The sequence below is a fragment of the Bos taurus genome, chromosome 18 (assembly GCF_002263795.3).
Source record: "Bos taurus isolate L1 Dominette 01449 registration number 42190680 breed Hereford chromosome 18, ARS-UCD2.0, whole genome shotgun sequence".
NCBI classification, from domain to species: Eukaryota; Metazoa; Chordata; class Mammalia; order Artiodactyla; family Bovidae; genus Bos; species Bos taurus.
This window is the reverse complement of record NC_037345.1, coordinates 58,488,670-58,515,765: the sequence shown is the minus strand read 5'-3', so window position 1 is coordinate 58,515,765 and position 27,096 is coordinate 58,488,670. Positions and strand designations below refer to the sequence as shown.

The window sequence follows — 27,096 nt, the reverse complement described above, 5'->3', positions numbered from 1 at the left end:
CACAGTTCTAACAGTGGAAAAGACTTCTCTTGGCTGAATTCCACGTCCTTCGTTGCTGCTCACGTGTGGTCACAAGTTGTCAAATCAAACCTGCGCAGGCAAGTGTCAGCCTCAGCACTGCTGTCCCAGGAACACGAGCTAAGGCATTGGAACCTCAAACCATTCCATGCGGGCTTTCCAACAAACCCACTTCCAGGTTCTGCAACCTGAACTGAGACACTATTTTCCAACAGATCCACACCTGCCTTGTCCCTGCAACTACACTTGGGATGGGCGCATGCTCCATTCACTGGGCTCACCTTGATGCCCCCAAATACTGCTCCAAGCCTCCTGCAGACCCCACCAGGCTCCCTCCACTTTCCCCATTTGTCTACCTCTCCTCCCTGCATGACTGAACTAAGCAAGACTAAAGCACACAGGGATTTCTTGGCAAAGGGGATCACAAGACGTGTGCACACGAACTACCACCCAAAGGACACTGCACATTTAGTATGAAAATCAAGAAACTGGCCCTCCTGGGAAAGTCTGCCACCACCTGGGGACATTATGGAGTCCACGTACAAAGGCATTTGTGATGAGGAAGTCTCAAAGCAAGGGTGTCCAGGTCTCACTATCTCCTGTTTTCTCCATCCACACCTATTTGGAAAATATTCTGCCTCTTGGGGGGAGCGGGGGGCAGCGTCCCCTTCCTGCCCCATTAGGTTTTGGATTTCTGCTCATCCTCAGTGCACTGAAATCACAATCACTGACAAGAGCACATGAACTCCTAGATGGCAAAGCTGCTGTCCACGATGGTGACTGGTCCTGGATGGACAGAGCTTAGATCTGGGGGCTGCAGAGGACGAAACCCAGCAGACTAAACATGGGGACATCTTAGCACACTGCTTGAGGACACCAGCTCTGTAGGGCTTTTCAGGACTTCCTATATTTCTTGGCTCATCTTTTGAGTAATTAAGTAGTCACATGGGGTAAAGATCAATTATAGCTGAAATGTCCAGAACATGGGAAACATCTTCATCACCTGCCCTGTTCTCTTGGTCTTCCCTGAGGATTATTCAGCTCAACCCATAGTCCAGTCATCTAAAGACATTTCCAGTATCAGGTACTGCAGCCACACTGGGAAGAAGAAGAACACTATCAGCCCTAAAAAGAGGGGAACCAGGAAGGACTCAAAATAACCCATGAAGAAGGGCCTTAATTTCTGCTGATGGCAACTGATACAGAGGCAATAAACCTGGGTAACATGAGAGAGACTGTTAGGAGGGGATGGGGAGACCTCTCTGAGCCTAAACTTGAAGGGTGACAAAGGGCCTGAGCCAGGGTGACCTGAAGGTGAGAAAAGGAACTATGATGCCAGACAGAAATGGTTTTGGTATTTAGAAACAGAGAAAAGGTAAATGAGACCAGGACAGGCTAAACCATGAGCAAAGAAAGGGTCAGCTCCCGGGATGAGGCTGGAGACACTGACAGGGCCCTGAGCTTGACAGAGAGTTGTGGAGCCACAGCAAGGAGTAAGCTTTTGTCCCAAGAACAGATGAAAGCCAGTGGAGGTCTGAATGTCAGGACATAAAAAAAAAAAAAAAAAAAAACTCCCTTCAGATTTAGCCTTATTCATAGAAGTCATCTAATTCTGAGCCTGTGATCCTGCCTCCATCCTACAGTTTTCCTTTTCGTTTTTCATTGAGGGAGGATTGGGATCTATTTAAAATTCGAATTACCACCAGAAACTCCCTCCAAACCAGAACTGCCACACACAGACACACAGCCAATTTGGCTAATCATTTCAGGGGTCAGTGTTGCTCACGCTCAGAGTTTCCGGTCTAGTTGCTCATCTCCATGTTACAAGTGGGCTCCCTCAGGCCCAGAGAGAAGCCGTTTATGAGAAGGTCTGAGCTGAGTGAAGACAACTGGGTATAACTGAATAGTGAAATGGGAGGCTGAAGGGCAAGGGGGCCAAGTTTGTCCTTATTGCCCGTCCCATTTAAGACCATGAACATCTGTCATGTATCTGAGCAAAAGAAACTTTTCTTTCAAGATTGGGTCAAAGTGATACCAAGCAGGTAATTCTTTATTATAAGACTGCAGTAAAATATTTTAAAAATACAGAATTGCAAATATATATCCACTGGTACAAAAAACAGTGTAACGGGTCAGCTTAGAAATAGGATCTGAGCAATCTTTTTCATTATGAATAGAGAGGCTCTGTTGGAAGGTTCCAAGTCAATCCAGTCCATCCTTCCTCATTTGCACAGAAAAGTCAAAAAGGGACCTGAGGGAAACATCTTCATATCACCACACAGCTCACTTTTTTTTTTTCACTGATCATAGAAAATGGAGAAAACAGACCACTAAACTAACCAGTTAAACTAGGTGTTTTGTTTTGTTTTTCTTTTTTTGAAAGGAAAGAATGAAGCATGTTGGGAGCCGCGTTAGGCATTACTGACAAAACGGAGGCACGGCCACAACCCCTTCTCTTTGTCCCGCAGGCACAGAACCGAGATGAAGAGGTTAGGCTTTGTGATTCTGACTTGCTTTTTCCTTTCCTTGGCTGAGTTGACTGAAAAGAATATTAAGGTGCTTACTGTTCTTGAGAGGAGCATTCTAATGCTAAGTCGCTTCAGTTGTGTCCGACTCTGTGTCACCCCATAGATGGCAGCCCACCAGGCTCTGCAGTCCCTGGGATTCTAGAGGCAAGAATACTGGAGTGGGTTGCCATTTCCTTCTCTAATGCATGAAAGAGAAAAGTGAAAGTGAAGTCGCTCAGTCGTGTCCGACTCTTAGCGACCCCATGGACTGCAACCTACCAGGCTCCTCTGTCCATGGATTTTCCAGGCAAGAGTACTGCATGAGAAGGCACAAAGCCTTCTGCAGCTGTGCTCAGCGAATAATTCATAAAGTTAATCACTGACATTTGTTCAAGGAGTTTTACAAAAGAGTGATTGCTATCTGAAGCCTATTTGTAAGGAAAGTGTTTTTGGCAAAGGAGTTTGCTGAATTTAGCGCTTAGGAATATTTAAAATAGTTAGAAGCTAAAGACTTAAGGCATGTTGTAATCTTAGCATATTCTATTATAGCTTATAGAGTTTAGGGACTTTAGAGATATTAACAGCTAGAAGCCCTTTCTAAGAAATAGTGAGCCAGGATACTAGGGGCAAACAGGACTTAGAAAGATAAGAAATAAACTGAGGGATGTGGTATGCAGCCCAGACATTAGCATGAGTTACAACGTATTCACAAGGACACAAGAGAAGAAGTAAATAAGAGAATCTCTGAGGCAAGAACTCCTTTTGAGGGGCAACAATGATTCATGGAGACAACAAATCTGGGTCAGGGGGAACTGAAAATGTCAAACCCCTGACCTAATGTTTTTGTAAAAGTATAAAAAAGAATCATAAGCTTGAAATAAATAGGCAGTCCAAGAAAACTGAGAGGCTGTCTCGTTTCGTGCTGACACCGCTCACCCCTTCAGGTTGAATCCCTGGCTGCTGAAGCTGGATGCCGGTAGAAGCATTTTATTTTGTTGGTTTTATCATGTTAAATGTTCTTTTTTCCCCCCATTTCTCAAAGAAATGCCTTTAATTTCACAAGATCTAATGTCATACCTCCGTTATTCTCTGGTAAAGAGCTAAGACCAGAAATATCCATTTGTGTGTGCACACATAACAACATACACACAATTCATGTCTTTGGTAAAACCACAGTTGAAAATATGTCTGTTTTATTACACGATGTTGAGAGGGTAACAGGCAGGAAGGCCAGGGGGTCTCCAAATGGAGGAAATAGGCTGCAAGTGTCAGACATTTTTATCTCTCTTAAGCGGCAGGAGGAAACAAACTAGCGATATTTTTTTCCTTCTCTATACAAACTTAAAAGGAGGTTTCTCTTAAAATACTGTGTTGTCATAATGATACCTGGGGTCACACTCTCAAGACAACCAGGACTGAAGGTGCCCAGGGGTCCCCACACAAGCTCCCATCCTAATTACACCTGAGGAACCCCAAGTATTAATAACTGTGGGGGGCCAATCTGTCGATTTTCTTTTAGATACTGGGACAACTTACCCCGTGCTTACTGAATCCCCTGGCCCACTTCCTTCCCAATCCACTTCCGTAATGGGACTGTCTGGACGAGCCAAAGGGTATTATTTCAGTTATTCTTTATGCTGTAACTGAGATTCTGTGCTATTTTCATTCGAGTTTCTGATTGTGCCAGAGTCTCCATCACCCCTTTGGGGAGGAATATACTGATCAGTTTGCATTCCGATCTCAAAGAAAGGCAATGCCAAAGAACGCTCAAACTACCACACAATTTCACTCATCTCACACGCTAGTAAAGTAATGCTCAAAATTCTCCAAGCCAGGGTTCAGCAATATGTGAACTGTGAACTTTTTGATGTTCAAGCTGGTTTTAGAAAAGGCAGAGGAACAGAGATCAAATTGCCAACATCCGCTGGATCATCAAAAAAGCAAGAGAGTTCCAGAAAACCATCTATTTCTGCTTAACTGACTATGCGAAAGCCTTTGACTGTGTGGGTCACAATCAACTGTGGAAAATTCTGAAAGAGATGGGCATACCAGATCACCTGACCTGACTCTTAAGAAATCTATATGCAGGTCAGGAAGCAACAGTTAGAACTGGACATGGAACAACAGACTGTTTCCAAATAGGAAAAGGAGTATGTCATGCAGAGTACATCATGAGAAACGCTGGGCTGGAAGAAGCAAAAGCTGGAATCAAGATTGCTGGGAGAAGTATCAATAACTTCAGATATGCAGATAACATCACCCTTATGGCAGAAAGTGAAGAAGAACTAAAAAGCCTCTTGATGAAAGTGTAAGTGGAGAGTGAAAAAGTTGGCTTAAAGCTCAACATTCAGAAAATGAAAATCATGGCATCCGATTCCATCACTTCATGGGAAATAGATGGGGAAACAGTGGAAACAGTGTCGGACTTTATTTTTTGGGCTCCAAAATCACTGCAGATGGTGACTGCAGTCATGAAATTAAAAGACGCTTACTCCTTGGAAGGAAAGTTATGACCAACCTAGACAGCATATTCAAAAGCAGAGATATTACTTTGCCAACAAAGGTCCATCTAGTCAAGGCTATGGTTTTTCCTGTGGTCATGTATGGGTGTGAGAGTTGGACTATGAAGAAGGGTGAGTGCCGAAGAATTGATGCTTTTGAACTGTGGTGTTAGAGAAGACTCTTGAGAGTCCCTTGGATTGCAAGGAGATCCAACCAGTCCATTCTGAAGGAGATCAGCCCCGGGATTTCTTTGGAAGGAATGATGCTAAAGCTGAAACTCCAGTACTTTGGCCACCTGATGCGAAGAGTTGACTCATCGGAAAAGACTCTGATGCTGGGAGGGATTGGGGGCAGAAGGAGAAGGGGACAACAGGATGAGATGACTGGATGTCATCACTGACTCGATGGACATGAGTCTGAGTGAACTCTGGGAGTTGGTGATGGACAGGGAGGCCTGGCGTACTGCGATTCATGGGGTCTCAAAGAGTAAGACACGACTGAGCAGCTGAACTGAACTGACACAGAACAAGGTCCATGCCTCTGTTTTCCTGATTATGGAGCCCTCCCTTTCTCTCCCTTTAGTTGAACAAAATATAAATCCTAGAGTATGGGCTGATGGAAAATCTGTGGGTCGAGCACAAAATGCTATTCCTGTAGTTGTCAAGCTCAAAGACCCACACTTACTTCCACATAAGAAGCAGTATCCACTGAAACCTGAGGTTAAGGAAGGGTTAAAACCCATCATCGAAAATTTAAAGGTGCGGGGACTATTAGTTCCCTGTAACACTCCATGCAACACTCCTATTTTGGGTATAAAGAAATCAAATGGAAAATGGAGACTAGTTTAAGATTTACGAATAATAAATGAGGCTGTAATTCCTTTACACCCCGTGGTGCCTGATCCTTATACTCTATTGTCTGAAATTCCTGAATGAGCCAAATATTTCTCAGTACTTGATTTAAAAGATGCTTTCTATGCTGTGCCTTTGGCGGAAGAAAGTCAATTTCTATTTGCCTTTGAAGACCCTACACAGCCAGCTTCTCAGTTAACCTGGAGAGTTTTGCCCCAGGGATTTCATGACAGTCCTCACTTATTTGGACAAAGTTTGTCACGGGATCTACAAAACTTTAATAGCTCTGAAGTGGTGGTGTTACAATATGTAGATGATATTTTGCTCTGTGCTGAGACAGAATAAGCTTGTTCAAGAGCCTCAGAAGATTTCTTAAACTTTCTGGCAGGCTGCAGTTATAAGGCATCAAGAGAAAAGGCTCAGCTTTGTCAACCATCGGTTAGATATCTGGGCCTAATCATATCAGAAGGGATTAGGGCCATAGGCCCTGAAAATTAAACCCATACTAAATCATCCCCTACCTATGACTTTAAGACAATTGCGAAGATTTCTGGGAATCACAGACTACTGTCGTATTTGGATTCCGGGTTATGGGGAACTTGCCTGACCTTTATATAAACTTAGAGCTGAAACTCAGCAGGCCCCAACAGACAAACTGGTTTGGTCTCCAGATACTCAAAAGGCTTTTAAGGTTCTTCAGACTGCCCTCCTGCAAGCTCCCACTTTGAGCTTGCCCACAGGGTCAGGATTTAATTTCTCACTGAAAGAAAAGGTATGGCCTTGGGAATTTTGACACAAGCCCGAGGCCCACACCAGCAACCTATTGCTTATCTACGCAGAAAATCAGATGTAATTTCATTTGGGTCGCCCCACTGCCTAAGAGTAATTGGGGCAGCGGCTTTATTAGCACCTGAAGCTTTAAAAATAATTAATGGACAAAATCTTACTGTACTGACTTCTCATGATGTGAATGGAATCTTAAATTCTAAGGTTAATATTTGGATGGCAGACAGTAGACTTTTAAATATCAGTCATTGTTGTTAGAAGGACCAGTAACTAAGCTGAAAGTTTGTGGAAATTTAAATCCTGCCACGTTCCTTCCTGAGAAGGAAAATGAAACACCTGATCACGACTGTTCCCAATTTCTAACTTTAAACTATGCAGCTTGGGAGGATCTAATGGATACCCCATTAGACAATCCTGACATGGAAATATTTACAGATGGCAGCTCTTTTGTTTGGGATGGAAAGCATAAAGCAGGTTACACCTTGGTGACTGCTGAATAGGTTTCAGAAACAAAATCTCTCCCCCAGGGAACCAGTGCTCAGTTAGCAGAGCTTGTGGCTCTGACCCGAGCTGTAGAGTTAAGCAAAGGGCAGCTAGTAAATATCTACATGGATTTTAAGTATGCTTATTTGACTTTATATGCTCATGCTGCAATATGGAACGAAAGTTTAAAACAGCAAGAGGAGAACCTATTAACTGCTATATATTGTCCTAAAGAAGAAGCTGTTATGCATTGCAAAGGGCACAGCAGGGATGGGAGTAAAGCAGCTGAAGGTAATCAGCAGGCTGACTGCCAAGCCAGAAAAGCAGCACTTTAGGAAACCCCTTCACTGCAGAGGCCTTTGATCTGGACAGGTCCTGTGGAACAGGAAAAACCACAATATACTGAGGAAGAATTAGAAAGATATGAGAAAAGAGGAAGTAAGATTACAGATAACGGATGGTTACAGTCTGAGGATGGACGATTAATAATTCCTGAAAATGCTCAATGGAAAATTCTTAAAGGGTTTACACCAGAGTTTTCATTTGGGTGCACAGAGTACTTACCAAATGGCTTCGCGTTTGTTTGAAAGTAAAAACGTAATGAAAACTTTAAAGAACGTATCAAAATGTGTGAGGTTTGTCAGAAAAATAACCCGAAGACTGAGAACCTAGCAATATCTGGATTACAACGAAGTGGAAAGTATCCTGGAGAGGCCTGGGAAATTGATTTTACTCATATGCCAAAAGCTATTTGATATTCTTGCTTACAAGTTTGGGTAGATACTTTTACTGGATGGACTGAGGCTTTTCCCTGTCGTAGTAAGCAGGCTAAGGAAGTTCTAAAGATTTTAATCCATGAAATTATCCCCAGGTTTGGGCTGCCAAGGAGCCTTCAGAGTGACAATGGCTCCGCATTTAAAGCTGCTGTAACTCAGGGGGTATCTAAAGCTCTAGGAATAAAATATCACTTACAGTGATAAATGAAGATTGGGAAACCCCAATCTTCAGGAAAGTTTGAAAAAGCTAATGACATTATCAAAAGACATCTCTGCAAATTAACTCAAGAGATGGAGGACAATTGGATTAAAGTCCTACCCATAGCTTTAGTGAGGGCTCGAACTGCCGCCAAAAAGGAGGGACTGTCCCCCTTTGAATCTATTTATGGAAGGCTTTTCTTGTGCACAGACATCGTTATAGACCCTGAAGCCTTGGAATTAACTAGTTATGTAACTCAGCTCTCAGCTTTTCAACAGGCATTAACAGAACTCTGGGAGACAACTCCTGACCCAGGCTCTGAGTCAAGCAAGCCTCTATTTGAGCCAGGAACCAAGGTCCTCATAAAAACATTGGGATCTGGGGTCCCATTCCTCGAGCCCCTCTGGGAAGGCCCTTAACAGGTTATTCTTTCTTCTCCCACAGCTGTCAAAGTGCCAGGAATTGATTCGTGGTTACATCACACTTGAGTTAAGAGATGGCACCCTGACCAGAACTAAGTGACTTCATTTTATGTCTTTACTTTCTATGCTCTGACTTTGTACTTTTCAGATAGGCCTGTAATCTATGTAAGCCTACTTCTGCTGACTCCAAAAATCCTGAGTGTGCCGTTTGATCCTCAAGACAATGCCTACCTGTCCTGGGCTCACCCCTACGCTGCATTGCACATTGGTCTAACTGCTGGGTCTGCGGAGCGCTCCCCTCTTCATCAGTGAAAGGCTTCCTGTGGTGGACATCTCACTTCAAGAAAAAGACTTTCTCCAAGTCTGTGAATACTTTTGACAACAATCATATGTCATGCCTCTTCTTCATCTGATGACATCTACCAGCCCTAAAATGGACTGGTGCAACACTTTGTACTTTAACTATGGACATAACATGACGTTTAATTTTGATTATACATTGTCTCGGTTTAATGACTATTGTGCTACACATAACACAAATGGGTCTGGATCTAATGGTTTTTTACCTGATGTTTATCAAATATGGGATGAGGTTATATGGCTAACTCCTGAAAAAGGACGTCAAGTATCTACTGCCCCTATATGCTGGGAACAAACAGAGCCATCCCCAAAAGTTAGCCAACAACTTAATTACAATGATTGGAAACAATTGGGATTTTTGCCTCAGGGAATATGCACCATAATCATTCCCCTGTTTTCCAACCCCAATTCAGGTCCTCCCTTTGTCTGGCCAGGCACTAACTGGGACTGGATATCTCAGTCAGGTGGCTTGATCCAAAAGGGACCTATTGGATATGTGGCTCTTACCTATGGGCATGGCTTCCCCCTGGTTGGATAGGGAGATGCACCCTGGGTCTAGCCTTTACTCACAGCTTTATATTTTCAGAGCTTCCAGAAAAGCCTGCTAATTTACACCACCTTAAAACTCGGTGGGCAAGGTCTGTATTTCACTGGTATGATTATTTGGCTGAAGTCTTTGTTCCCTCTTTGGGAACTACAGATGTTATGCTACGAGTGGATGCTTTGACTAACTTTATTCAACAGGCATTACAAGATTCTCAAAAAGCTATTTCAGCTCTTAATGCTGAATAAGCACTAATTAGAAAGGTGGTTTTACAAAACAGATTGGCTTTAGATATTCTGACAGCTGCACAAGGAGGAACTTGTGCCATTATTCATACCCAATGCTGTACATATATACCTGATAGGAGCACTAATGTTACTCATTTTACTGAACACATGAACAAGATGACTGGGGCTATGGATATTCCTGAAGCCTCAATTGCCTCATTTTGGGAGATGGTAACTAGTGCCCCATGGTGGAAAACTATCTGACTTACAATAATTCTGATTGTTTTGTTTTTGCTGTTTGCTCCCTGCATCTGTAACTGTGTAACTGGATTTGTTTCTAGTTGCATGAAAGCTTTTAAGTGACAAATGGTTGTGTTAGGGGAAGCACACTGATTGAAACCGCCCACCCTGGCCAGGCACCATAGTAACCATTTGCATGAGTTGTTTTATGACAGGAGATCCTGATAAGGAATATGGAACTAATGAGCCACCACCAACCTGAAGAGTTCGGGAAAGGATGAAAGGAGACACGGAGTGTCTGTCCACTTCCCAGAATCCCTCTTGCTAGCATCCATCTTGGCTGAGCGATGCATGTGCCACCAGGAAAGACTCTGAATTAGAATGATTGGCTAAAGAGCACCCGGAAACTAATCTCATCACCATAAAACCCGAGACTTGGAGCCACGTGGCAGAGCAGTTCTCCTGGGTTCCGTTTCCCTACTGCTCTACACGCGGGTGCCCTCTCCCAATAAAATCTCTTGCTTTGTCAGCACACGTGTCTCCTCGGACAATTCATTTCCGAGTGTTAGACAAGAGCCCAGTTTCAGGCCCTGGCAGGGGTCCCCCTTCCTGCAATAGTTGCTCAAACTCCTGCTACTGCTGCAGCTTCTTCCAACTATTATTTGGGGCCCCTGGATCAGACATCTTCAGTACGAGGGTTAGGAGAATATGTTGCCCCACCAATTTAGGGACAATGCCCCTTGTCAGCTCGAAAGCAGTTATGGAACGAGAACGATGCCCCTTTCCCCTAGGCAACATAATTCTTCTAAAAGAAAAGGGGGCAATGAGACGGTAACAGGCAGGAAGGCCAGGGGTCTCCAAATGCAGGAAATAGGCTGCAAGTGTCAGACATTTTTATCTCTCTTAAGTGGCAGGAGGAAACAAACTAGCGGTATTTTTTTCCTTCTCTATACAAATTTAAAAGGAGGTTTCTCTTAAAATACTGTGTTGCCATAATGACACCTGGTTTCACCTGAAGTTAACTATTCTCAAACCTTGAGTAAACCAATGCATGTTTTTTATGGAAATGTTTGTCTTAAGCTATGTTAATAGACTATGCATTTACCCCAGACTCTGTCTTCAAGTTGGTTCTGCCTAATGGCTCAGAACCTACTTCACAAACCAGTATGTTGTACTCAGATACTGTTCCCCTAATCTATGTAAACAAAACTATTTGTATGGTAATCTGCTCTTCTACAAGATTCAAGTTAATCATTTTATGGCCTGGGATGAATCATCTGGTGCCAAGATTATCCCAAAATGCATCTTATGGACCAGGGGCCTGGTGCCATTCTGAGTTTTAAAACATTCCTTTCCTTCATTTACAGACTGCTACTGACTATAATGGCACCCACTCCAGTACTCTTGCCTGGAAAATCCCATGGATGGTGGAGCCTGGTAGGCTGCTGTCCATGGGGTCGCTAAGAATCTAAGAGTCGGACACGACTGAGCGACTTCACTTTCCCTTTTCACGTTCATGCATTGGAAAACGAAATGGCAACGCACTCCAGTGTTCTTGCCTGGAGAATCCCAGGGTCAGAGGAGCCTGTTGGGCTGCCGTCTATGGGGTCCCACAGAGTTGGACACGACTGACACGACACAGCAGCAGCAGCAGCCCCCCCATTCTGAACCCTCTCCCACCTCTCTCCTTACCAGATCTCTCTGGGTTGTTCCAGAGCACTGGCTTTGGGTGCCCTGCTTCGTGCATTGAACTTGCACTGATCATTCTATCTTACATATGGTAATTTACATGTTTCAATGCTATTCTCTCAAATCATCCCACCCTCACCTTCTCCCACTGAGTCCAAAAGTCTGTTCTTTACATCTGTGTCTCCCTTTGTTGCCCTGCATGTAGGGTCACTGGTACCATCTTTCTAAATTCCATATATATGCATTAATATACAGTATTTCTCTTTCTCTTTCTGACTTATTTCACTCTGTATAATAGGCTCTAGGTTCATCTACCTCATTAGAACTGATAAACGAGGTGACATTTTTGCTAAGTATGCCACAAAATAGTCTAAGATGATTTACTACTTACCAAAGAAAATTTCAAATTTATGAGATGAAGGGAAGAAAGCACTCAGGCAAGGAATGAATCTGAAAAAAAGTTGAAAAAAAAAAAAACTGTGAAATATTTTTAATCTAAAATTCTGGTGTCAAAGTTTTAAAAAATGTGGAGAATAATCATATTTAGAAAAGGATGATACAAGTCGAATACTGGAAACTAACAAAGGTTATTTCTAAAGCTAAAAATGATTACAGAAACTGAATGAATTAAGACCTATTCCAAGCTACAAAAAGCACCATACATAAAGAAAGGAGAAAATGTGAATCCGTTTAAAAAAAAAAGTGTCCCCTTAAAAACGCTACCCAATAATGATACAGTGAATAAGAATCTGCCTGACATTGCAGGGGACATGGGTTCTATCCCTGGTTCAGGAAGATCCCACAAGTACAAGCAACTAAGCCTGTGCACAACTACTGAGCCTGTGCTTTAGAACCTGGGAGCCTCAACTCCTGAGCCCAGGGCACAGAACCGAAGACACACAGCCAAGAAATTAATTTAAAAAAAAAAAAAAAAAAAAGCTACCACAGGGTGACACTCTAGAGTCAGTCATTTCTTGCCCCAGGTCTCTTCTTCCCTGACCTCTATCTTATGATAGGACAAGGGAAGGGGGTCACTCACAACTCAGTGAATCAAGCCACTGCCCCAGGCTCAACAGGGTTTGCAAATGAAAGTTATCTTCTGCCACAAGTAATAAAAAAAAAAAAGACACAAGCCTTATAGACAGGAGTTTTGAAATTCTCAGCCTCCTCTGTATAACTAAAAAAATCATCTGTATCCAAACAACTGGCCACACCTGGATCGAGCTTACCCCTCTGTTCACCTATCTACCTGTTTCATCTAGGTTTCTTTTTCTCCCCCTCTGCTCTCCTGCTGTTCCTGTCCTATTTCCTCCCTCACACGTGTCCTGTCCCAGGCTGCTGCAATTCGTTCCCCCTAGAAATGCTCTCTCTCTCCAACCTTCCTGAGTCTTTCAAAAATCCATACCTATGTCTGCCTCTTTCTTCTCCCATTTCGGCTCCCTCTCTGCGCTCCAGATTACTCCCCTTCTCTCGCTGTGACTCTCCCTTCCTCCCCACTCTCTGGCAGGCCATGTGGCTATGCTTCCTTCCAGCCCCTTTCTTCCTCTGCTTCTTACCTCTTTCTCTGCCAGCACCATAAAACCGGCCACCTCGGATTGAGACGTGAACCCTTGTGGCGGGACTCCATCCGGGTGAAAACACAACCCCGGACTGTAACCCAAGAGGCCTGGACTCAAACCCGGCCAAAACCCAGTTAGGGACTCTCCACCTCTGATGTCCTCATCGCCCTTCGCCTCCCCGCTCTCATCACTGATACAGGGCAGTTCTCCCTACGCTGTTTTCCAATCCCTGGAGATCTGGCTTTCTAATTTATTAATACTTCTCTATTTTACTCACTTGGCTATTTTCAAGGCTTAACCTCTTTGACTTGCCTATCCCTTTGCAAATCCCTCAGCCATTCTCAGTTTTCTTATTGGTTCTCCCTGATGCTTTTCTCCTCAGTTGCAGTTATTTCTCTCAGTCCTTCTGACTCTGCTTCTCCTGATCCTCCTGCCTCCTGAATTTACTGAGTGGGCCACAGAACGAGACGCCCCCGGACCGGAAGATCACCTTTTCCGACCGAGATGAATTGGGCATGGAACAGCACTGGCGGTCACAAGGCTGGACCAGGTCACCTACCCTACGCGGGGTGAGGGGACGGGCTGACAGGAAAGGGGGCTGCTGCGGGGCAGAAGGACCGGCCTCAGGAGACGCGAGGACAGACGGGCTGGGAGGGACGGGGCTCAGGAGCGAGACGGACTCTCCGGAATCCCGGGACCGGGGAGACGGCGCGGCCTCTCTGGGCTCTGCCTCTAGCGGTCGAGAAGACGACGCGGCGGGCGCGACTCCAACTCGCGAGAGAGGGCTTTACTTGGCGAGGCCAGAGGTAAAAAGGGGTTTTAAGCCGGAAAATGTCGCCAGAGGCGGTGCCTACGCGGACCGAGAGCCGAAACCGCCTCAGCAACACTTAAAAACCAAACGAAAAGATAACTGGGCCGCCAACGGCAGCGGCAGCGTTTTTTCGGTGCTGAGCACCGGGTGCCACGGTTTTCAGGTCGCTGGCAATTCCCACACCATGAGGACGAGTGAGCGGGGTCGGAGGTGTGGATTTGAGGGGTGGCGTGCTCTTCAAACTTACTCTAGAAGGAAGCTTAGGCGCAGCTCGGGGACCTCGGGTCCGCGCTCTCCAACTTCCGGCTCTGTGTGAAAGGGGTTTTGGTATTAGAGCTGAGCTGAGGCTTCCGATCGGGGGCGGGGACGAGCACCGGCTGCGCGCAGAGTTCGTGGGAGGAGCGGGCCGCGAAGGGGGCGGGGCCTGTTACCTTGACAGCACTAAGTTACCTTCTGTAACACAGCTCAAGTAAAACTTCAAGCTTCAGCTGAGGCTGAAACTCCAATACTTTGGCCACCACGTGCAAAGAGTTTGAGAGGGTAACAGGCAGGAAGGCCAGGGGTCTCCAAAGGGAGGAAATAGCCTGCAAGTGTCAGACATTTTTCTCTCTCTTAAGCAGCAGGAGGAAACAAACTAGTGATATTTTTTCCTTCTCTATACAAATTTAAAAGGAGGTTTCTCTTAAAATACTGTGTGGCCATAATGACACCTGGTTTCACCTGAAGTGAACTATTCTCAAACCTAGTGATAACCAATGCCTTTTTCTTATGGAAATGTTTGTCTTAAGCTATGCTAATGTGCTATGCATTTACCCCCAAACTCTGTCTTCTAGTCGGTTCTGCCTCTTGGCTCAGAACCTACTTGACAAACCAGTATGTTTTACTCAGGTATTGTTCCCCTAATCTATGTAAATAAAACTATTTGTATGGTGGTCTGCCCTTCTTCAAGATTCAAGTTAATTATTTTATGGCCCAGGATAAACCATTTGCTGCCAAGATTATCCCAAAATACATCTTACGTGGGAGGGGCCTGGTGCCATTCTGAATTTTAAGACATTCCTTTCTTTCATTAACAGACTGCTAGTGATATATAACATCCAGCTGAAGACTAGCAGGGGGTTACTCTTTCTGCCCACTTCTGATGCCTATATCAGAAGCTTTCTCTATCTCCTTTATACTTTAATAAAACTTTATTACACAAAAGCTCTGAGCGATCAAGCCTCATCTCTGGCCCCGGATTGAATTCTTCTCCTCTGGGGGCCAAGAATCTCGGTGTCTTTGCGTGATTCAACAATAACCTTTCATCTTGGGGGCTCGTCCGGGATCCTTCAGGACAAGGTAAGGACGCTTGGAGCTCTAGTTCTTTGTTCTCTTAGCGAACACGTTTTCTGGTGTGCTTTACTAACGCTATGGTGTGCTTGTGTGAATGAATGACATGCCCTGCGCGAAGCAAGTGAGGAGCCCTACTCTGCGGTTCCACGGTGATCTCATACGGCTTATGGCAGAAACCTGTCGGGGGTTTATACCGACCTGCCAATGCCAAGAGGCACCCAATGTTCAGAAACTGACCAGAAATGGACAACGCGTGTGGACCGAACTCTCCCTTCTCGGTCAAACTTTTCCGTCTCTTTGACCGTTTCATAACTCCTTGGGAATTAGAAGTACTAACCTAATCTATCAGATCATAGACTTTCAAGGGACTGGTGATCTATACTGTTACTGTGTACTGTGGCTTAGGTCCCAAACTTAGATTGGTAGTCAAGAAAGCGCCTAGCCTCGCTAGGAATCAAAAGTTCGGAAGCTAGATGGAGCTCTAGCTCCAAGAACATCTCTAAGGTTAAAGGTTACTCAGATTGGGACTGCAATGGTTTTTTTTCCCTTTGGTAACGCTGGCTCTTAGTGGACCAGATGGAGGCTCTTATATTGGTGTGGTGATGCTTGGTAAGAACATCTCAACTTCATGTTCGTATCAGTCTTATTGTGGTCAGGAATATGCTCAAGGTCGTGCACAGGCACTCAGGTCTTAGCTTGGGAGACATTCCGGAAGGTTACTCTGATTCACCCCTGGTGACATCAGAGGCAAGCAAGGTTAAAGGTGAAGAGCTGGACGTCAAGTAGGGATGCTATCAGGTCTACCCCTGGTACATCCCCACCCCATCTCGGTTGTAGAACCGGGAGGGACGCGGACAGCGCCTACGTCGGTAAGGGACAGACTAAATCCGACCAGGAAGGAAAAGCTTTTGGTGTAAAGTCTGTCTACACCCCCATCTAGCGCACGGAGGGACGCCTCCAGTAGAAAAAATGGCGCTGGTTGCTTTTTTTCTCTCTTACAGACGGGAGCTAACAATTCCAGCCTCACTCCTTTGAACTGTATCCTGAAAAACTGGGATAGATTTGATCCCCAGGGCTTAAAGAAGACACACCTGGTCTTCCTATGTGATACTGCATGGCCACGGTATCCATTGGAGGACGGCGAACGGTGGCCAGTTGGAAGGTCTCTTAAGTATAATACTGTTTTACAATTAGACTGGTTCTGTAAGGAACTAGGAAAAAGTGATCTTAAAAGATAGCTTTCTCACTCAGTTGGCTCCAGATATCCGCCGTAAGCTATTAAAATGGGCGTATAGACCAAATCAGTCTTTAGATACTCTGTTACAACTGGCTCAGACAGTCTATTATGGTAGGGAATATCAGGGAAAGAAAGAAAGGCAAAAAAAGACAAAGGAAAAGGCGGAAGCCTTCACCATGGCTATGAAAATCGTTCTTAAACAGCCTGAAAAAAATGCCCAGGTAAAAAGGGATGGGCTTGCTATTACTGTGGAAAGGAGGGGCACCTCAAGCGGGATTGCCCTCAGGCATGTAAGCCGCCTCAGGCATCTAAGCCACCCCGGCTCCATGTCCGGTCTACAAAGGACCACACTGGAAGAGAGACTGCCCTCAGAAGCCTAGGTCTCCGGGGCCGGACTCTCAAGACAATCCAGACTGAAGGTGCCTGGGGGTCCCCACACAAGCTCCCGTCCTAATTACACCTGAGGAACTCCGGGTATTAATAATTGTGGGGGGCCGATCCGTCGATTTCCTTTTAGATACTGCGGCAACTTACTCTGTGCTTACTGAAGCCCCTGGCCCACTTTTTTCCCTATCTGCTTACAAAATGGGACTGTCTGGACGAGCCAAAAGGTGTTATTTCAGTTATTCTTTATTTTGCAACTGGGATTCTATTTTCACACGAGTTTCTGATCGTGCCAGAATCTCCCTCACCCCTTTTGGGGAGGGATATACTAAACAAGGTCCATGCCTCTGTTTTCCTGATTATGGAGCCCTCCCTTTCTCTCCCTTTAGTTGAACAAAATATAAATCCTAGAGTATGGGCTGATGGAAAATCTGTGGGTCGAGCACAAAATGCTATTCCTGTAGTTGTCAAGCTCAAAGAACCGCACTTATTTCCACATAAGAAGCAGTATCCACTGAAAAACCTGAGGTTAAGGAAGGGTTAAAACCCATCATCAAAAATTTAAAGGAGCACGGACTATTAGTTCTCTGTAACAGTCCTTACAACACTCCTATTTTGGGTATAAAGAAATCAAATGGTAAATGGAGACTAGTTCAAGATTTACGAATAATAAATGAGGTTGTAGTTCCTTTACACCCCTTGGTGCCTAATCCTTATACTCTATTGTCTGAAATTCCTGAATGAGCCAAATATTTCTCAGTAGTTGATTTAAAAGATGCCTTCTATTCAGTGCCTTTGGCAGAAGAAAGTCAATTTCTATTTGCTTTTGAAGACCCTACACAGCCAGCTTCTCAGTTAACCTGGACAGTTTTGCCCCAGGGATTTCGTGACAGTCCCCACTTATTTGGACAAAGTTTGTCACGGGATCTACAAAACTTCAATAGCTCTGAAGCGGTGGTGTTACAATATGTAGATTATATTTCCCTCTGTGCTGAGACAGAGGAAGCTTGTTCGCGAGCCTCAGAAGATTTCTTAAACTTTCTGGCAGGCTGCGGTTACAAGGCATCAAGAGAAAAGGCTCAGCTTTGTCAACTATCTGTTAGATATCTGGGCCTAATCATATCAGAAGGGACTAGGGCCATAGGCCCTGAGAGAATTAAACCTATACTAAATCATCCCCTACCCATGACTTTAAGACAATTGAGAGGATTTTGGGGAATCACAGGTTACTGTCATATTTGGATTCTGGGTTATGGAGAACTTGCCCAGCCTTTACATAAACTTATAGCTAAAACTCAGCAGGCCCAAACTGACAAACTGGTTTGGTCTCCAGAAACTCAAAAGGCTTTTAAGGTTCTTCAGACTGCTCTCTTGCAAGCTCCAGCTCTGAGCTTGCCCACAGGGTCACAATTTAATTTGTTTGTCACTGAAAGAAAAAGTATGGCCTTGGGAGTTTTGACACAACCCTGAGGGCCTCACCAGCAACCTATTGCTTATCTAAGCAGAAAATTAGATGTAAGTTCACGTGGGTGGCCCCACTGCCTAAGAGTAATTGGGGCAGCGGCTTTATTAACACCTGAAGCTTTAAAAATAATTAATGGACAAAACCTTATTGTACTGACTTCCCATGATGTGAGTGGAATCTTAAATACTAAGGTTAATATTTGGATGACAGACAGTAGGCTTCTTAAATATCAGTCACTCTTGTTAGAAGGACCCATAACTAAGCTTAAAGTTTGTGATCCTGCCACTTTCCTTCCTGAGAAGGAAAATGCAACACCTGATCACGATTGTTTCCAATTCCCAACTTTAAACTATGCAGCTCGGGAAGATCTAATGGATGCCCCATTAGACAATCCTGACATGGAAATATTTACAGATGGCAGTTCTTTTGTCCGGGATGGAAAGCGTAAAGCAGGTTACGCCTTGGTGACTGCTGAATAGGTTTCAGAAACAAAATCTCTCCCCTAGGAAACCAGTGCTCAGTTAGTGGAGCTTGTGGCTCTGACCAGAGCTCTAGAGTTAAGCAAAGGGCAGTGGGTAAATATCTACACTGATTCTAAGTATGCTTATTTGACTTTACATGTTCATGCTGCAATATGGAAAGAAAGACAGTTTAAAACAGCAACAGGAGAACCTATTAAACATTTCAGAGAGGTCGAAAGACTTTTAACTGCTATATATTGTCCTAAAGAAGTAGCTGTTAAACATTGCAAAGGGGACAGCAGGGATGGAAGTAGCCGAAGGTAATCAGCTGACTGACTGCCAAGCCAGAAGAGCGACACTTTATGAAACCCCTTCACTGCAGACGCCTTTGATTTGGACAGGTCCTGTGGAACAGGAAAAACCACAATATACTGAGGAAAAATTAGTAAGATATGAGAAACGAGGAACAAAGATTACTGATAAAGGATGGTTACAGTCCGAAGATGGACAATTAATAATTCCTGAAAACGCTCAGTGGAAAAATTCTTAAGGGCTTACATCAGAGCTTTCATTTGGGTGCAGAGAGTACTTACCAAATGGCTTCTCGTTTGTGTGAAGGTTAAAATGTAATGAAAACTTTAAAAAATATTATCAAAAGGTGTGAGGTTTGTCAGAAAAATAACCCAAAGACTAAAAAGCTAGCAAAATCTGGATTACAACGAAGTGGAGAGGACCGCGAAATTGATTTTACTCATATGCCAAAAGCTAATAGATATTCTTGCTTACAAGTTTGGGTAGATACTTTTACTGGATGGATTGAGGCTTTTCCCTGTCATAGTGAACAGGCTAAGGAGGTTATAAAGATTTTAATCCATAAAATTATCCCCAGGTCTGGGCTGCCACGGAGCCTTCAGAGTGACAATGGCTCTGCCTTTAAAGCTGCTGTAACTCAGGGGGTATCTAAAGCTCCAGGAATAAAATATCACTTACACTGTTCCTGGAGACCCCAATCCTCAGGAAAGGTTGAAAAAGCTAATGACATTATCAAAAGACATCTGCGCAAATTAACCCAAGAGACGCAGGACAATTGGATTAAAGTCCTACCCATAGCTTTAATGAGGGCTCGAACTGTCCCTAAAAAAGAGGGACTGTCCCCCTTTAAATATATTTATGAAAGGCCTTTCTTACGCACAGACATTGTTATAGACCCTAAAGCCTTGGAATTAACTAGTTATGTAATTCAGCTCTCAGCTTTTCAACAGGCATTAACAGAACTCTGGGAGACAACTCCTGACCCCACCTCTAAGTCAAACAAGCCTCTATTTGAGCCAAAAACTGAGGTCCTCATAAAAACATTGGGATCTGGAGGCCCATCCCTCGAGCCCCTCTGGGAAGGCCCTTACCAGGTTATTCTTTCTTCTCCCACAGCTGTCAAAGTGCCAGAAATTGATTCGTGGGTACATCACACTCAAGTTAAGAGGTGATACCATGACCAAAACTAAGTGACATCTGTTTATATCTTTACTTTCTGTACTCTGACTTTGTACTTTTCAGATGGGCCTGATAACCTAGGTGAGCCTACTTCTGCTGACTCCAGAAATCCTGAGTGTACCGTTTGATCCTCAAGACAATGCCTTCTTCTGGGCTCACTCCTACCCTGCATTCCACAATCGGTCTAACTGCTGGGTCTGTAGAACACTCCCCTCTTCATCAGTGGGAGGTTTCCCATGGTGGACATCTCCACTTAAAACAAAAGACTTTCTCCAAGTCTCTAAATACCTTCAACAATAATCACATGCGATACCTCTTCTTCATCTGATGACATCTACCAACCCTAAAATGAACTAGTGCAACACATTTCACTTTAACTATATACATAATGTGAATTTAAATTTTGGTTTTAACTTGTTTTAATGACTATGTTGCCTTACATCTGTAACTGTGTAACTAGATTTGTTTCTAGCCACATAAAAGCTTTTAAGTTACAAATGGTTGCTCAAACTCCTGCTACTGCTACAGCTTCCTCCAACTACTACTTGGGGCCCCTGGATCAGATATCCTCAATATGAGGATTAGGAGAATATGTTGCCTCACCAATTTAGGGACAATGCCCCTTGTCAGCTCCGAAGCAGTTATGGAACAAAAAAGATGCCCCTTTTCCCTAGGCAACATAATTCTCCTAAAAGAAAAGGGGGCAATAAGAGGGTAACAGGCAGGTAGGCCAGGGGTCTCCAAACGGAGGAAATAGCCTGCAAGTGTCAGACATTTTTCTCTCTCTTAAGCGGCAGGAGGAAACAAACTAGTGATATTTTTTCCTTCTCTAAACAAATTTAAAAGGAGGTTTCTCTTAAAATACTGTGTTGCCATAATGACACCTGGTTTCACCTGAAGTTAACTATTCTCAAACCTAGAGATAACCAATGCCTTTTTCTTATGGAAATGTTTGTTTTAAGTTATGTTAATGGACTATGCTTTTACCCCAAACTCTGTCTTCAAGTCCCTTCAGCCTCTTGGCTCAGAACCTACTTGACATACCAGTATGTTATACTCAGATATTGTTCCCCTAATCTATGTAAACAAAACTATTTGTATGGTGGTCTGCCCTTCTTCAAGATTCAAGTTAATCATTTGATGGCCCAGGATAAACCATTTGCTGCCAAGATTATCCCGAAATACATCTTATGAGTGAGGGGCCTGGTGCCATTCTGAATTTTAAGACATTCCTTTCTTTCATTAACAGACTGCTAGTGATATATAACATCCAGCTGAAGACTAAGAGGGGGGTACTCTTTCTGCCCCCTTCTGATGCCTATGTCAGAAGCTTTCTCTATCTCCTTTATACTTTAATAAAACTTTATTACACAAAAGCTCTGAGCGATCAAGCCTCGTCTCTGGCCCCGGATTGAATTCTCCTCTGGGGGCTAAGAATCCCAGTGTCTTTGCCTGATTCAACAACAATCTTTCAAGTTGACTCACTGGAAAAGACTCTGATGATGGGAGGGATTGGGGGCAGGAGGAGAAGGGGACGACAGAGGATGAGATGGCTGGATGGCATCACCAACTCGATGGACATGAGTTTGAGTGAACTCCAGGAGTTGGTGATGGACAGGGAGGCCTGGTGTGCTGCAATTCATGGGGTCGCAAAGAGTAGGACTCGACTGAGCGACTGAACTGAACTGAAGATAATATAACAACAATGAATCCTGCTTGAGGACAGGTTTCTCCTTCTTGAGAACCTTCTGATTAATCCTGTCATCTTGAAATGTAAATTCTGGGCATGGGTCTCTTAAGACCTTTACAACCTTGAGACATTCTTTTGACTTACTGTAATAACTAATTGAGAAAGTATATAGCTCCCTTGCTAAGACTAGCGAGGGGTGTGGGGGGCATTCTCCATCCCCCTTCTGATGTTTATGTCAGAAGCTTTCTCTGTCCCATTTCATACTTTAATAAAACTCTGCTACACCAAAGCTCTTGAGTGATCAAGCCTGGTCTGTGGTCCCAAAGCTATATCTACTTCTTTGGAGATCATGAATCTGACATTGTTCACTGTAAGCTATCATCTCTATGTACATTACAAGAGGTTTCCAACCACTATTAATGTTGTGCTTTCCTCTCTGCCCTGAGATCTCATCTCTGTTTACACTTTTGATACATTCCCGTCCATTTGGGGGATATGTTTTGTTTCCAAAACAAGTATCTCAAACTAAAATATATGATGTATGAAAAGAGCACACCTAACATTGTTTTCAATGGTGAAAGACTGAAAACTTTTCCCTCTGAGATCGGGAAGAAGGCAAGGATGCGTACTCTGCATCACTGTTCAACAAAGGACTAAAAACCCCTAACCAGAGCAATTAGACAAGAAAAAGAAATCAAAGCTTCCCAAAGTGAAAAATTAGAAAGTTATCTTCTTCCCTAGAGGACAAGGTCTTTTATGTATAAACTGTAGATCCCACACAGACACAAAAAACCCCTGCCACATCAAATAGCAGCTTTAGCAAACTTGCAGGATACAAAAGTCAACGTGCAAATCAGCTGCATTTCTATACACAATGAACAATGTTAAAAGAAAATCACATAACAATTTTATTTACTACTGTATTAAAAATGGATGAAATATTTAGGAATAATTCACCAAGGAGGTGAAACATATACACTGAAAACTACTTAACCATTTCTAAAAGAAATCCAAAATAAATAAATCTAGTAGTCATGGGCTGGAAATCTCAGTACTCTATATTTCCAAATTACTCAAAGTGCTCCACAGATTTAATGAATTCATTATGAAACTTACAATAGAAGTGTTTGCAGAAATAGAAAAAACTTGCCAGAAGTCATAAAGATTCTCAATGGGACCACAAACTGCAAAAATACTCTTCAATAAGTACAAAGATGCAAGATGAAGGCCACCCTTTTTAAAATTTCAAGCCATATCACAATATAATCCAGATGGTGTAGTATTGGCATAAACACAGATTTATACACCAAGGGAACAGAAGAGAATGCTCAGAAACAACCATTTGCATATATTTAAAATCTAATGACAAGGATGTTAAGAAAACCCAGTGGAAAAAAGACAGTTGCCATAATAAATGGTGAATCTATGAGTTAAACAATGAAGAGGAAACCTCACCTGCATCAAAAGTAAAAGCATCTCTGTGCCAAACCACAAAATGAACACCGTGAAAAGACAAAATCTGAAGAATGAAGGCAATGAAAGTGAATTTCCAGCTTTCAGAGATTTAGATTCATGTCACAGTTTCAAACAGATGATGGAATAGCACATCCTCTATCACTGATACCTGATTCTGAACTTTGCCATCCCATTTCCAATCAAGATTTTGAAGTCAGTGACTCACTCAGTTAGCTTCAATTACGTTAGAACAAATTTCTCTTTTTAGGTCTACTTCCAGATTTTACCAGGTACTCTGCATGTTAGTACCTGACTTCCACCCACAGCTTCTTAATCCTGATTGACAGAGAGCAGACTGCACATCCAGAAAGATCCGAGACAATCCCTGCCGCCCAACAGCACTGATACCCCTTCTCAAGCCTGTAGGTGAGAAGCCCTGTCCAGGATGGTGCCCTCCACACAAGGTCCAGGCCACTGGGTCATGGGGAGATGGGATCCAAGTGGAGACGACAGGCCCTGAGGGAAGTTCCCTGGTGAGTGTGCATGTACAGGTGTCAGGAAGGATACTTCAGAGTCAGACATGACTAGTAAGTCCAAAGAAGGGATTTCAGGAAGGACAGACTGAGAATCAACTGAGAATATGATTTTACCTGAGAAAGAGCCATTCCTGTTTTCTTTCCTTTTTTCCTCCTCTTCCCAGCTTCTTCCTCAGACAATGTAAGTTTTTAGAAGTTGATCTTGCAAGTGGAAAACAGGCTGCTTAAGGCTTAGAATCAACATCCCCCCTTCGTTTGCCACAACCACAAAAACAGGAAGACCTCACTATGTGGAACAGTTCTTTGGTGTTCACTGCCTCAGGTGGGATGCTGTTTCTGCCCTCCTATTTCTTCCCTCACACCTGTCCTGCTCCGCTCTGCAACTTGTTCTCCTCTTGCTGCTCTTCTCCCCACCCCCACCCTTCTAATTGTCCTAAATATCTACACATCTGTCTCTTTCTCCAACTCTGCTCCCTCTCTGCCTTCTTGTCACACCCCTTCTCTCCCTGTTACACTCCCACTCTGGGGCACTCCAGGTGTCTAGGCTTACTTCCTTCTCTTCTCTTCTAGTCAATATCTATCCCTGTTTCTCTCCTAGGATCACCCCTGTCAGCCCTCCTACCGCAGACGCAGGGCCCCTGTCTCCTTGTCTCCAACTCCTGGAGATCCCATGCCTTTGTCCGTTATTCTTTCACCCACCCGCTACTTTAAGGGCTAACTCTATTTCATTTTACCATCCCTTTGCAATTGCCTCAGCCATCCTGGGCGACCCCGTCGCTTCTCATTGTTTTCCACTTCTGAGTTTGCCTTTCACTCTCAGTCACTGCTTCTTCGGATCCCCCTCGCCTACGTATCTACAGAAATGATGAGTAAATGAAATGCCCACCTATCAAAAGAGCACATTTTCCAACCAGCCGGACTCGAGACGGAAAAACACTGGCTGTCACACGTCCAGCCCAGGGGTGAGGAAAAGGGACTGATCAGGAAGGGAGGCCTGCGGGGCCGAACGATCGGCCTGAGGAGACGCGAGGGCAGAGAGGCTGGGAGCGAGGGGGGGGTCTCGGGCCGGGCGGGCTCTCCAGAATCGCAGGACGGGAGAGAGGACGCGGCTTCTCCGGGAGCGGGGCTGTCGACGCGGCCTCCAGGGGCCTAAAGGGTGAGGCGGTGGAGGTGGGCGTGCCACGGGCATAGGTACTAACGGTTAAGTTTTAAGCAGGAAAATATCCCGAAAGGCGGTGTCTCTGGGGCCGAAAGCCGAAAAGCAAACGGCAAGGACAAGCCTCAGAGCGATTTCGAATACTCGACCTGCAACCGCGGCCTCTGGGTTTATTTGGGGCGGAGGAAGGGTATTGGGATATTACTTTCGCAGAACCAGAGGGACCCTGAAGATGGGCGTGGCGAGGGCTGGTTGGAAGGCTAAGCGCGCAGCACACGTTTACACTCAGTTCAGTTCAGTTCAGTCGCTCAGTCGTGTCCGACTCTTTGCGACCCAATGAATCGCAGCACGCCAGGCCTCCCTGTCCATCACCAACTCCCAGAGTTCACTCAGATTCACATCCATCGGGTCAGTGATGCCATCCAGCCATCTCATCCTCTGTCTTCCCCTTCTCCTCCTGCCCCCAATCCCTCCCAGCATCAGAGTCTTTTCCAATGAGTCAACTCTTCGCACGAGGTGGCCAAAGTACTGGAGTTTCAGCTTTAGCATCATTCCTTCCAAAGAAATCCCAGGGCTGATCTCCTTCAGAATGGACTGGATGGATCTCCTTGCACTCCAAGGGAGTCTCAAGAGTCTTCTCCAACACCACTCTGCAAAAGCATCAATTCTTCCGCCCTCAGCTTTCTTCACAGTCCAACTCTCACATCCATACATGACTACTGGAAAAACCATAGCCTTGACTAGACGGACCTTAGTTGGCGAAGTAATGTCTCGGCTTTTCAATACGCTATCTAAGTTGGTCATAACTTTTCTTCCAAGGAGTAAGCGTCTTTTAATTTCATGGCTGCAGTCACCATCTGCAGTGATTTTGGAGCCCCCAAAAATAAAGTCTGACACTGGTTCCACTCTTTCCCCATCTATTTCCAATGAAGTGATGGGACCATATGCCATGATCTCCGTTTTCTGAATGTTGAGTTTTAAGCCAACTTTTTCACTCTCCACCTTCACCAAGAGACTTTTTAGTTCTTCTTCACTTTCTGCCATAAGGGTGGTGTCATCTGCATATCTGAGGTTCTTGATACTTCTCCCAGCAATCTTGAGTCCAGCTTGTGATTCCTCCAGCCCAGAGTTTCTCATGATGTACTCTGCGTATAAGTTAAATACACAGGGTGACAATATACAGTCTTGACGTACTCCTTTTTCTATTTGGAACCAGTCTGTTGTTCCATGTCCAGATCTAACTGTTACTTCCTGACCTGCATACAAATTTCTCAAGAGGCAGGTCAGGTGGTCTGGTATTCCCATCTCTTTCAGAATTTTCCACAGTTTATTGTGATCCACACAGTCAAAGGCTTTGGCATGGTCAATAAAGCAGAAATAGATGTTTTTCTGGAACTCTTGCTTTTTCCATGATCCAGCAGATATTGAAAATTTGATCTCTGCTTCGTCTGCCGTTTCTAAAACCAGCTTGAACATCTGGAAGTTCCCAGTTCACGTATTGCTGAAGCCTGGCTTGGAGAATTTTGAGCATTACTTTTACTAGCATGTGAGATGAGTGCAATTCTGCGGTAGTTTGAGCATTCTTTGGCATTGCCTTTCTTTGGGATTGGAATGAAAACTGACCTTTTCGAGTCCTGTGGCCACTGCTGAGTTTTCTGAATTTGCTGGCACATTGAGTGCAGCACTTTCACAGCATCATCTCTCAGGAGTTGGAATAGCTCAACTGGAATTCCATCACCTCCACCAGCTTTGTTCGTAGTTATGCTTTCTAAGGCCCACTTGACTTCACATTCCAGGATGTCTGGCTCTAAGTGAGTGATCACACCATCATGATTATCTGGGTCGTGTAGATCTTTTTTGTACAGTTCTTCTATGTATTATTGCCACCTCTTCTTAATATCTTCTGCTTCTGTAA

At 44.2% G+C, this 27,096-nt stretch overlaps 1 protein-coding gene across 1 annotated transcript in view; it reads right to left on the bottom strand.

Moving 5' to 3' along the window:
* LOC506495 (zinc finger protein 160) overlaps nt 1–14,288 on the bottom strand; it is a 32,962-nt gene extending 18,674 nt beyond the window's left edge. Inside the window, exons 1-2 of the mRNA XM_015458304.3 lie at nt 14,222–14,288; nt 11,996–12,054 (exon numbers count right to left, since the gene is read on the bottom strand). The gene's annotated coding sequence lies outside the window, so the exon portion shown is untranslated. The remainder of the gene's footprint in view (nt 1–11,995; nt 12,055–14,221) is intronic.
* Between the last annotated feature and the right edge of the window lie 12,808 nt (nt 14,289–27,096).